Genomic DNA, 13,601 nt, shown 5'->3' with positions numbered 1-13,601 from the left:
GAGGCTCCTTTACCTTGATTAGCACCTATACATGAGCTAATCTCATCAATAACATAACTCAATCAAAAATCACAACATTCATAAACTTTCACACCTTCACACACTTATACATTAACTTAACCCCCTATTTGCTACCATATACACATAAACACTTACACACATAGCATTTTGATCTCATCTTTTCCAATATAACAACATTATCAATCCAACATTATTTCCTTAATCATGCAATTCTCTAGTTCGTCTCTTATAATCATAACATGCAATTTCCTTCAATTCTTCCATTAAACATCAAATGTGCATAAATCCATTTCCATTACTAGCAACCCTAAATCATCAATTATTCAAATTCCATGACTTACAACAATAACAACAATTCATACATGAACATTCTTCTTCATAATTACCAACTAAAACACATAAACATTTCATTGAGGCATTTCATCAAACACCTAGTGTGCATGACTTGATTTCAAGCTAAAACATCACCAATTTCACCATATACATATCTTTTACTCAAAATGCAAGTTCATACTTGAACTTACTCCCAAAATTACTAACAAATTCGTTTAGAATCATTCAAGTGTGCACAATTTCAACAAACAACATCATTTAAGCATAAGATTCATCACAATCATCCAATAATAGCAATACTTAGACATAGAAACTCATACCTTGTCTTTAAGAGTTCAAGAACCCTAATTGTGCACAAAGAAGATGAAATTGAAGATTTAAAGCTTGTTAGGATGATTAGAGTACTCTAGATTTCACTAATTTATGTTTGCATGAACACAATTTCATTGATTTGAACTCCTCTTCTTCCTCCTTGTGAATGTCGACACTAGCAGACACACACAAAAGTCTCTATATTTTATTTTACAACTGATAATGATTTATCAGTATTTTCTTTTCTTTTATTAAAACAACTATGTCTTATTTGCAATTTCTACCCTCCCTATCAAAACTCTATCATGGGAGGTCCTTAAATCTAACTTTGCACCATTAGTCCTTTCTAAATTAACCAACAAACTTAACTCTTGTCCATTTATATAAAATAAATCATACCATCTAATTACTAAATAATAAAAAAAATTATATAAAATAATACCTTAAATAATTGAGATGTTACAATATAAATATTAATTATATTAAAAATATATATACAGATTAAAACTATATAACATATAAATTATGATATAATATATAGATTTATTCAATTACAATTATATGTGTTAATAGATATACAATTGATATAGGTTCGTGAATCCGACGTCAACCCTGCATTGTTCAGTATGTCGTATGAATATTTTTACTACAAAATATTGGATCGTGAGTTTCATTTGCTCCCTTTTTAAATGCTTTTGCAATATATATTTTTGGGACTGAGAATACATGCGCTACTTTTATAACTGTTTTACGAAATAGACACAAGTAATCGAAACTACATTCTATGGTTGAATTATCGAAATCGAATATGCTATTTTTATCATGTCCGAAGTTGTCCCGGAATGATGGCGAATTTATCATGTCCAAAGTTGTCCCGGAATGATGGCGATGGAATGATGGCGAATTTATCATGTCCGAAGTTGTCCCGGAATGATGGCAAATTTATCATGTCCGAAGTTGTCCCGGAATGATGGGAATATTCTATATGCATCTTGTTAAGGTCGATTACCAGGTGTTCAATCCATATGAATGATTTTTGTCTCTATGTATGGGACGTATATTTATGAGAAATAGAAATAAAAATCTTGTGGTCTATTAAAATTATGGAAATGATCGATTATGATAAACTAATGAACTCACCAACCTTTTGGTTGACACTTTAAAGCATGTTTATTCTCAGGTATGAAAGAAATCTTCCGCTGTGCATTTGCTCATTCTAGAGATATTACTTGGAGTCATTCATGGCATATTTCAAAAGACGTTGCATTCGAGTCATTGAGTTCAACAAGATTATTATTAAGTCATTTATAGTTTGGATATATTATGAAATGGTATGCATGCCGTCAACTTTTGATGTAATGAAAGTTTGTTTTTTAAAAACGAATGCAATGTTTGTAAAATATATCATATAGAGGTCAAGTACCTCGCGATGTAATCAACTATTGTGAATCGTTTATAATGTATATGAACGGGTCCTTTCACTATGCATTATGGTTAATGTCGATTACCAGGTGTTCAATCCATATGATTGATTTTTATGCAGATGGCTATATGCATGCATGATGTTTATGAGAAATTGAAATATGAAATGTCGTGGTCTATTAAAATTATGGAAACAATCGATTATGATAAACTAATGAACTCACCAACCTTTTGGTTGACACTTTATAGCATGTTTATTCTCAGGACTGAAAGAAATCTTCCGCTGTGCATTTGCTCATTTTAAAGATATTACTTGGAGTCATTCCTGGCATATTTCAAAGACGTTGCATTCAAGTCGTTAAGTTCATTAAAGATTATGATTAAGCAAATGACAGATTAGGTCATTTATAGTTGGATATTATGAAATGGTATGCATGCCTATCTACTTTCGATGAAATGAAAGTTTGTCTTTAAAAATGAATGCAATGTTTGTAAATTGTATCATATAGAGGTCAAATACCTCGCAATGTAATCATATGTTATTGTATTCGTCCTTATGGATTAGGACGGGTCGTCTCATGTGGTATCAGAGTGGTGGTCTTAGCGAACCAGGTCTTGCATTAGTGTGTCTAACTGATAGATATTAAGATGCATTAGTGAGTCTGGACTTCGACCTTAGCTGCATGTCAAAAAGTTTTGCTTATCAATTTTTGTCAGAAAATTTCATGCTTATCATTCTTAGTCTAAATACATCTTATTGCATTGATTGCATGGATAGTGTATAGATAAAATTCATATCTTAGCGTATCTGCTAATTCATATCTCAGTGTATCCGTTACTGTAAACTTTGCCTGATATATTCCGTAAATTCCTCCGTAATCTACGAAATCTTTTGTTCTATATATATATATATATATATATATATAGATATTCTATGTAATTAGAATACCATCCGATAGCCGGAAATCATTTCATATCGAAAAATCCTTTATTAAAACGTACGAAATGGAACTCTCCACTAGTTCAAGTCCCTCGGATTCCGATATGGAGTTTCACTCGAACTCCGAAAGTAGTGTGACTGGAATGGATCAACCAATCAGCCATCACCTATTCTGGATGAATTAGGGATATGTTTGTAGTCTACTTAATCATTGGAGACAAGAAGAAGGTGATCCCTTCCATCCACCACATTGCCCTCTTGGGGAAGAACCTGAAGCACTTACCGACGAACCTGTCCGAGACACCATTTTCTCTCTCATTTCCAGAGTGTCTCGTCACGATTATATATTATCTCAAATTCCAGATCTTATTCACCCGCTCGTTCGAACCATCGATCATCCCGGTGTAATAGAAGAAGTCAACGAGCTTCGCGCTCGAGTATTGGCTTTGGAGAATATGGTGCAAAGGTTACAAGCACCAGCAGCAGCATCTGCAGCAACAGTACTACCATCATCAACACCAACAGTACCATTACCACCACCAACAACAACATCCGCACCCCACACCTCAACATCACAAACTGTACCTCGAACATCAATGTCATACACACTGTAGATAACAAGGAATACCAACAACAATAACCGATGAAGTATTGATTCATAACTTCATTGGAGAAGCATTCTGCGGCGATTATGTAATCTCTAAAGTCTTAGAGATTATTTATTCCTGCCTTAACCATAAATCAGACGAGTGGATCGAAATGATAGAGGTGAGAATAGGAACCCTAACAGAAATGGTGCGTGCGTTACAAAATAGATTTGTTATAAAAGCAGCATCAGCAGTACCATCAGTATCATCACCAGCACCAGCAGTACCGACAACATCACCAACACTAGCAGTGTTGACAGCATCACCAGCACCATCAGTACCGACAGCATCACCAGCACCAGCAGCATCTACAACATCACAAACATTACCAGTTTAATAATCACCGCGAACACCATCACTAATCAACAACGAGTATATTGTATCAACGAGTTATGAAGTATTAACTCATTCCCTCTGAAGAATTTATATGTATATTTTATATATATAAATTTTAGAACCATAGTATACCTTTTCATATTATGCTATTATGAATGAATTAAATAAGGGTAGATACTACTCGGTTAATTCATATTACTAATATGCAATGATGTACATCCTTCGTTAACGACTTAACCATTGTTAACTACAATCTCTGTTCCAAACTCAATGAATTCCAATTCATAATAAATCAAGTGTATTAATCAATTACATGTTTGATTTTACACTTTCATCTTCGATGTACTCGAAACTTCCTAGAAACATCATTCGTACCTTGCAAAATTCACAAAAATCCCACGAACACCAACATCATTCACCGAGTAAATATCAATGAAAATGAATAATGAAGTATTGATTCGTAATTTCATTTACGTCGAAGTGATAATACACGGAGATTACGAAATTTCTAAAGTTTTAGAGATTACTCATTTCTAGCTCCAGCTGAAAATCAAATGAGCTTAATATGATATTAACTCATTAAATCTATATTACATTTGAAGAAAATATACATATTAATATTTTCATAAAAATTGTAATAAAATTCTCTCGTACAAAAGATTACTTGTGAAACTTTTAACGGGTAGGTAATACCCGAAGAATATATAAATTCACAATTAATATGTTACATTCTTAGATTCTGATTCCGCAAATCATCCACTATACTCCCTACTTTCACAACAATATACATTCTTTTATAGAAATCAAAACAACCATATTCATTCAAATCTAATTACATATCCTGATTTTGAAATCTCAGAATTCAATTCGTGATATAACCAGTATCATCACTTTTAGATTCCTACATTTTTCAAAGCTATACTTTGACTTCAAAATTGTGCTAGAACATTGAAATGTCCCGTTCATATTGATTATAAATGTTCCATATTAATTAATTTCGTCGCGAGGTTTTGACCTCTATATGAGACGTTTTTCAAAGACTGCATTCATTTTTAAAACAACCATAACTTTAATTTTATCTATAAAGGTTAAAAAAGCATTACGTAGATTATCAAATAATGATAATCTAAAATATACCGTTTACATACGACCATTACATAATGGTTTACAATAAGAATATATTACATCAAAAATAAGTTTCTTGAATGCAGTTTTTACATAATATCATACAAGCATGGACTCCAAATCTTGTTCTTATTTTAGTATGCAACAGCGGAAGCTCTTAATAATCACCTGAAAATAAACATGCTTAAAACGTCAATAAAAATATTGGTGAGTTATAGGTTTAACCTATATATTATCAAATCATAATAATAGACCACAAGATTTTATATTTCAATATACATCCCATACATAGAGATAAAAATCATTCATATGGTGAACACCTGGTAACCGACATTAACAAGATGCATATAAGAATATTCCCTATCATTCCGAGAAATCCTTCGAACATGATAAAAATGAAATCGAATTACTAAAGCATCCAGTACTTTGAATGGGGTTCGTTAGGCCCAATAGATCTATCTTTAGTATTCGCGTCAATTAGTAGATCGGTTTACTAATTCTTAGGTTACCAAGCGAAAGGGGCATATTCGGCTTCGATCATTCACCCATATAATGTAGTTTCATTTACTTGTGTCTATTTCGTAAAACATTTATAAAACTGCATGTATTCTCATCCCAAAATATTAGATTTTAAAAGTGGGACTATAACTCACTTTCACAGATTTTTACTTCGTCGGGAGTAAGACTTGGCCACTGGTCGATTCACGAACCTATAACAAATATATACATATATATATCAAAGTATGTTCAAAATATATTTACAACATTTTTAATACATTTTGATGTTTTAAGTTTATAAAGTTAGCTGTCCTCGTTAGTAACCTACAACTAGTTGTCCATAGTTAGATGTACAGAAATAAATTGATATATATTATCTTGAATCAATCCACGACCCAGTGTATACATGTCTCAGGCTAGATCACAACTCAAAGTAAATATATTTTTGGAATCAACCTCAACCATGTATAGCTAACTCAAACATTACTGCATATAGAGTGTCTATGGTTGTTCCAAATAATATATATACATGGGTCGATATGATATGTCAAAACATTTGCATACGTGTCTATGGTATCCCAAGATTACATAATATATTAGAATACATGTATAATACAATATAAATTAGCTAGGATATGATTTGTATAGAATTGTTACAATATTTCCCGTAGCTACAACAATCAAAAAATATCCAATCTTGTTTTACCCATAACTTCTTCGTTTTAAATCCGTTTTGAGTGAATCAAATTGCTATGGTTTCATATTGAATTCTATTTTATGAATCTAAACAGAAAAAGTATAGGTTTATAGCCAGAAATATAAGTTACAAGTCATTTTTTAAGAGGTAGTCATTTCAGTCGAAAGAACGACGTCTTGATGACCATTTTGAAAAACATACTTCCGCTTTGAGTTTAACCATGATTTTTGGATATAGTTTCATGTTCATAAGAAAAATCATTTTCCCAGAAGAACAACTTTTAAATCAAAGTTTATCATAGTTTTTAATTATCAAACCCAAAACAGCCCGCGGTGTTACTACCACGGCGTATGTCCGATTTTACGGTGTTTTTCGTGTTTCCAGGTTTTAAATCATTAAGTTAGAATATCATATAGATATAGAACATGTGTTTAGTTGATTTTAAAAGTCAAATTAGAAGGATTAACTTTTGTTTGTGAACAAGTTTAGAATTAACTAAACTATGTTCTAGTGATTTCAAGTTTAAACCTTCGAATAAGGTAGTTTTATATATATGAATCGAATGATGTTATGAACATCATTACTACCTCAGGTTTTGTGGATAAACCTACTGGAAATGAAAAAAATAGATCTAGCTTCAAAGGATCCTTGGATGGCTTGAAAGTTCTTGAAGCAGAATCATGACACGAAAACAAGTTCAAGTAAGATTTCCACTCGAAATAAGATTGTTATAGTTATAGAAATTGAATCAAAGTTTGAATATGAGTATTACCTTGTATTAGAAAGATATATTACTGTAAATAAGAAAGATTTCTTGAGGTTGAATGATCACTTTACAAGATTGGAAGTAAGCTAGCAAACTTGGAAGTATTCTTGATTTTATGAAACTAGAACTTATAGAATTTATGAAGAACACTTAGAACTTGAAGATAGAACTTGAGAGATCAATTAGATCAAGAAAATTGAAGAATGAAAGTGTTTGTAGGTGTTTTTAGTAGTTGGTATATGGATTAGATATAAAGGATGTGTAATTTTGTTTACATGTAAATAAGTCATGAATGATTACTAATATTTTTGTAATTTTATGAGATATTTCATGCTAGTTGCCAAATGATGGTTCCCACATGTGTTAGGTGACTCACATGGGCTGCTAAGAGCTGATCATCGGAATGTATATATGATAATGCTAAAAACGAACATATATTTCATAGCATTATTCCTCAAGAAAGACAAGCTTTTAGTTGCAATTGTTCTATTTACAAGTGATATTCGTTTAAATAATAAAAGGTGAAGACAAAAGACAGATTCGACGAATTGAAGACGCAAACGACCAAAAAGCTCAAAAGTACAAAAGACAATCAAAGAGGTTCCAATTATTGATAAGAAACGTCTCGAAATTACAAGAGTATAAGATTCAAAACGCAAAATACAAAATATAAAATTGTACGCAAGGACGTTCGAAAATCCGGAACCGGGACCAGAGTCAACTCTCAACGCTCGACGCAACGGACTAAAAATTACAAGTTAACTATGTATATAAATATAATATAATATATAATTAATTATTTTAATTATATATATATTATATATATAATAAAAACCGTCGGCAGAGAAAGACTCCAAGATGTGAGCTGGAATTTCAAACTCCGCAACTCGCGGAGTTTGAAGGCAAAATTCACCGCGAGTCGCGGAGCCCCAAAAATCAAAAATCCCTATAAAGCCAACCGAATTCTGATCGCAAAATATCAATCAATCTCTCTTCTCTCATATATACGATATATATATATATATATATAATTTATATTTTAATTTTAATTTTAATTATAATTCTAATAATAAGGGTATGTTAGCGAATATTGTAAGGGTGTAAGTCGAAATTCTGTCCGTGTAACGCTACGCTATTTTTAATCATTGTAAGTTATGTTCAACCTTTTTACATTAATGTCTCGTAGCTAAGTTATTATTATGCTTATTTAAAACGAAGTAATCATGATGTTGGGCTAATTACTAAAATTGGGTAATTGGGCTTTGTACCATAATTGGGGTTTGGACAAAAAAACGACACTTGTGGAAATTAGACTATGGGCTATTAATGGGCTTTATATTTGTTTAACTAAATGAAAGTTTGTTAATGTTAATATAAAGATTTACAATTGGGCGTCCCTATAAATTACCATATACACTCAATCGGACACGATGGGCGGGGTAATTATATGTACGAATAATCGTTCATTTAACCGGACACGGGAATGGATTAATAGCCACTAGAATAATTAAAACAGGGGTGAAATTACATTCAATGGTAATTGGTGTAATTGTTAACAAAGTAGTAAAACCTTGGTTTACACGCAGTCGATAACCTGGTGTATTCATTAAACAAAGTATTAAAACCTTGTTACAATTCGAATCCCCAATTAGTTGGAATATTTAACTTCGGGTATAATAATAATTTGACGAGGACACTCGCACTTTATATTTATGACTGATGGACTGTTATGGACAAAAACCAGACGGACAGATTAAATAATCCAGGACAAAGGACAATTAACCCATGGGCATAAAATTAAAATCAACACGTCAAACATCATGATTACGGAAGTTTAAATAAGCATAATTCTTTTATTTCATATTTAATTTCCTTTATTTTATATTTAATTGCACTTCTAATTATCGCACTTTTATTTATTGTTATTTAATCGCACTTTTAATTATCGTACTTTTTAATTATCACAATTTTATTTTATCGCACTTTTATTATTCGCAATTTCATTATCGTTATTTACTTTACTCTTTAATTTAAGTCTTGTATTTATTTAATATTTTACATTAGGTTTTAACTGCGACTAAAGTTTTAAAATCGACAAACCAGTCATTAAACGGTAAAAACCCCCCTTTATAATAATAATATTACTTATATATATATTTGTATTTTTATAAAAGTAAACTAATATAGCGTTGAGCTTTGTTTAAAGATTTCCCTGTGGAACGAACCGGACTTACTAAAAACTACACTACTTTACGATTAGGTACACTGCCTATAAGTGTTGTAGCAAGGTTTAAGTATATCCATTCTATAAATAAATAAATATCTTGTGTAAAATTGTATCGTATTTAATAGTGTTTTCTGCTAAAATTAATAACTATTTTATATACACCTCGCATAACATCAAGTATTTTTGGCGCCGCTGCCGGGGATTTCCTTAAACGCCGGAAGCGGAACGCTAATATAAAAAAAAAAAGAGATTTTTAGTTTACTTTTATTAAAAATTCGTTTTTGTAAAAATACGTTTTAAATATTCAAAAATATAAAAAGAAAAACAAAAATATAAGTATTTTTAAGATTTTGTTAAATATTTAAGTTTTATAAGTTTCTTTATTTTTAGTTTAGTTTATAAAAATATAAGTTTTATTTTAATATCTTTTATTTATATAAAAATAGAAAACAGAAAATAAAAATAAATAAATAAAGAAAAAATGCGTCGAAAATTAAATCTGTCAACTGAATTTCTGAACCCCGCGACTCGCGGGGTTTGAAGCATTAAATACCGCGACTCGCGGAGATGCTCTGACACGAGACCGAACCCTAATTCAGCATTTATTACGGATTATTAATTATTATTATTATTATTAACCCTAATTATTATTAATATTATAATTAAGTTTTATTTTAATTTAAGTTTTATTTAATTTATATTTTAGTTTATTAAGTTTAATTAAATTGTAAAATTAATAGTTTAATAAAATAAATAATATAAAAATAATATTTTTATAAAAATTGTAATTTTTACAACTTTTTGTATATTTTTATATTTTGTCCCTTTTTAATCATTGTAGCGTAATATTTGTATTTTTAGCTCATAATTAATTTTAAACTTAGTTTTTGCTATAGTGATTTTTACTCCTAGATTTTTAGGCTTTGCCGTAGAATTCCTTAAGTGCTTTTTCTTTAGACTAAGATTTAGGTACTTTAGAATTTTGCGACGCCTTTTTAAGTTTTAGTTTCTTTTTAAGTTATTTCCATTTGGGATTTAGTTTTTCTTGTAAGCTTTAATATTTTTAGACACCTTTTTACTATGTATCAATTATCATTCCAATTAGTAATTTCAATTTGCGATTATAATTTTAAGTTAGTTGTAGTAATAAGATTAGGTTAGTTAAGTATTTTTAAGTTTTTATAAGTTTCTTTTATTTTTCCGTCACCTTTTATTTTTCAACCATTTTTTTTTCTTTTTCGACCTTTTTCGACGAACTCTTTTTCTTTCTCATTTCTCGCCATTCTAGTTTTTAGGACATAGATTTTTATTCTACTTCTTATCTAAATTTCTTAAAATTACGAAAATTTATTTTAAGTGGTTAAATTGATAGACATCAAAATTTTCTGGTTCGTAGTAATAGTTGGATTTGTACGTGGACCGGGTTATTGGAGCCAAACAGTACTCAATTATATTGAGACCAAACGAATCCTGCCCCTCTGCTGCATCTTTTGGCTATTCGAAACGTGGGCAAAATCAGAAAAGTCTATTAATTGAATAACTTATTATAATTTTTCTTTCCTTTTAAAAACTAATAGGATATTCAGTGAATGCACCGAGCAAGACGTTCACCACCTTTTGTACGTTCACCACCTGTAACTAGATCAAGACATTTAGCAAATATAACCGCCGTTGATTTTTCTTTAGAATCGTCATCCAGTCGACCAAGTACTTCAGTTCAAATTTCCGATAATCCATTTTTTGAACCCAACCTCACAATTGAGAATCCGGAGAATATTCAGGAACGGTTCGTAGATCCTGAACCACTAAATTTTCCTCCGGAACCACCAATCATTCAAACAGAGATTGTTGAGGAACGAACCATTAAATCAGAATCATCTAGTGATACCGATTCAACAAATTCAATTATGGAGAATCTGGAACCTTTAAGTATGGAAGACCGAATGAGAGCTAAACGCACTGGCCAAGGTCACGCAATTACTCATCCAGACATTAATGCGCCAGATTATGAAATCAAAGGACAAATTCTACACATGGTGACTAATCAATGCCAATTTAGTGGTGCGCCGAAGGAAGATCCAAATGAACATCTACGTACCTTTAATAGGATCTGCACACTATTTAAAATACGAGAAGTGGAGGATGAACAGATATATCTCATGTTATTTCCCTGGACTTTAAAGGGAGAAGCCAAAGATTGGTTGGAATCGTTACCTGAAGGGGCGATTGATACATGGGATGTTTTAGTTGACAAATTTCTTAAACAATTCTTTCCTGCATCTAAAGCCGTAAGACTTCAAGCAGAAATTGTTACGTTCACACAGAAGCCAAATGAAACTCTATATGAGGCGTGGACAAGATATGGAAAGTTGTTAAGAGGATGTCCGCAACATGGTTTAGACACCTGTCAAATAGTACAAATATTCTACCAAGGATGCGACATCACTACAAGGAAAGACATAGATATAGCAGCTGGTAGTTCTATTATGAAGAAAACCGAAACTGATGCTTACAAAATTATTGATAACACTGCTTCCCACTCGCATGAGTGGCACCAAGAAAAAGATATCATTAGATCATCTAAAGCAGCTAGAGCCGATTCTAGCCATGACTTAGATTCCATTTCCGCAAAGATAGATGCTGTGGAGAGACGAATGGAAAAGATGACTAAGGATATTCACTCAATACGAATTAGTTGTGAGCAGTGTGGAGGACCACATTTGACAAAAGATTGTCTCAGTATTGAATTAACAATGGAACAAAGAGAGAATATTTCATACATAAACCAAAGGCCTGGAAATAATTATCAGAATAATTATCAACCGCCAAGACCGATTTACAATCAAAACCAGAATTATAACCGAAATATTCCATACAACAACCAACAAGGTCCTAGCAATCAACAAGTATCCAATAATACTTATAATCAGCAAAGACCTAATTTTCAAAACAAACCACCACAACAAACCGATGATAAAAAGCCGAATTTAGAAGATATGATGACGAAGCTAGTTGAAACTCAAACGCAGTTTTTCACATCTCAAAAACAAACAAATGAACAAAATGCTCAAGCATTTAGAAATCAACAAGCTTCTATTCAAAATCTGGAACAAGAAGTAAGTAACCTAGCAAGGTTAATAGGTGAAAGAAAACCGGGAAGTCTACCTAGTGATACAAATGCTAACCCCAGGAATGAAACAGCTAAAGCTATTACCACAAGAAGTGGTACAACACTTAAACCACCTGAAATACCTGTAACTTCTGATGAAACTATTCCTACTCCACAAGAACCACAACCTGATCAAGATAAGGAAAAAGAACCGGTAGTTGAAAAGGTTAATGAAGATAACACAGTTAAGGATAAACCTTATGTTAAACCATACCAACCACCACTTCCTTATCCGAGTAAAATGAAGAAAGAGAAACTTGAAGCCGAGCAATCCAAATTCTTGGATATGTTTAAACAGATAAATGTAAATCTTCCTTTCATTGATGTGATTTCAGGAATGCCAAGATATGCTAAATTCTTGAAAGATCTAATATCAAATAGAAAGAAAATGGAAGAACTCTCGGTTGTTACTATGAATGCAAATTGTTCAGCAGTGCTATTGAATAAGATACCCGAAAAACTCTCCGATCCAGGAAGTTTCACAATTCCATGTTTTCTGGGTAGTCTTAGTTCAATAGAAGCATTGGCAGATTTAGGTGCTAGTATAAATCTAATGCCGTATTCACTATACGCTAAACTAGACCTTGGAGAATTAAAACCAACCAGAATAAGCATACAACTAGCCGATAGATCAATAAAATATCCTAGAGGGATAATGGAGAACATGCTAGTTAAAGTTGGTACTTTAGTATTTCCAGTAGATTTTGTTGTTTTGGACATGGAAGAAGATTCTCAAGTTCCTCTCATATTAGGAAGACCATTCTTAAACACGGCTAAAGCAATGATAGACGTGTTCGGTAAGAAATTGACCCTAAGTATAGAGGATGAGAGTGTTACCTTTTCAGTTGATAGAGCAATGCAACAACCACAATCTGCAGATGATACATGTTATTATATTCAAACTATAGATGCACATGCAGAATTATTAGAAGAATTTCCAGAATTACAAGGAACAGGAGAATGTTCTTTAGGAGAAGGTAATGAACCAATTGATGAAGCTGAAATGTTAGCTACACTTATAGCTAATGGATATGAACCAACAACAGAAGAAATTCAAATGCTAAAAGAAGAAGACAGATATCGATATAAATCATCGATAGAAGAACCT

Source organism: Rutidosis leptorrhynchoides, chromosome 10, assembly GCF_046630445.1.
Source record: "Rutidosis leptorrhynchoides isolate AG116_Rl617_1_P2 chromosome 10, CSIRO_AGI_Rlap_v1, whole genome shotgun sequence".
NCBI lineage: Eukaryota > Viridiplantae > Streptophyta > Magnoliopsida > Asterales > Asteraceae > Rutidosis > Rutidosis leptorrhynchoides.
Note: the sequence above shows the minus strand (reverse complement) of the source record.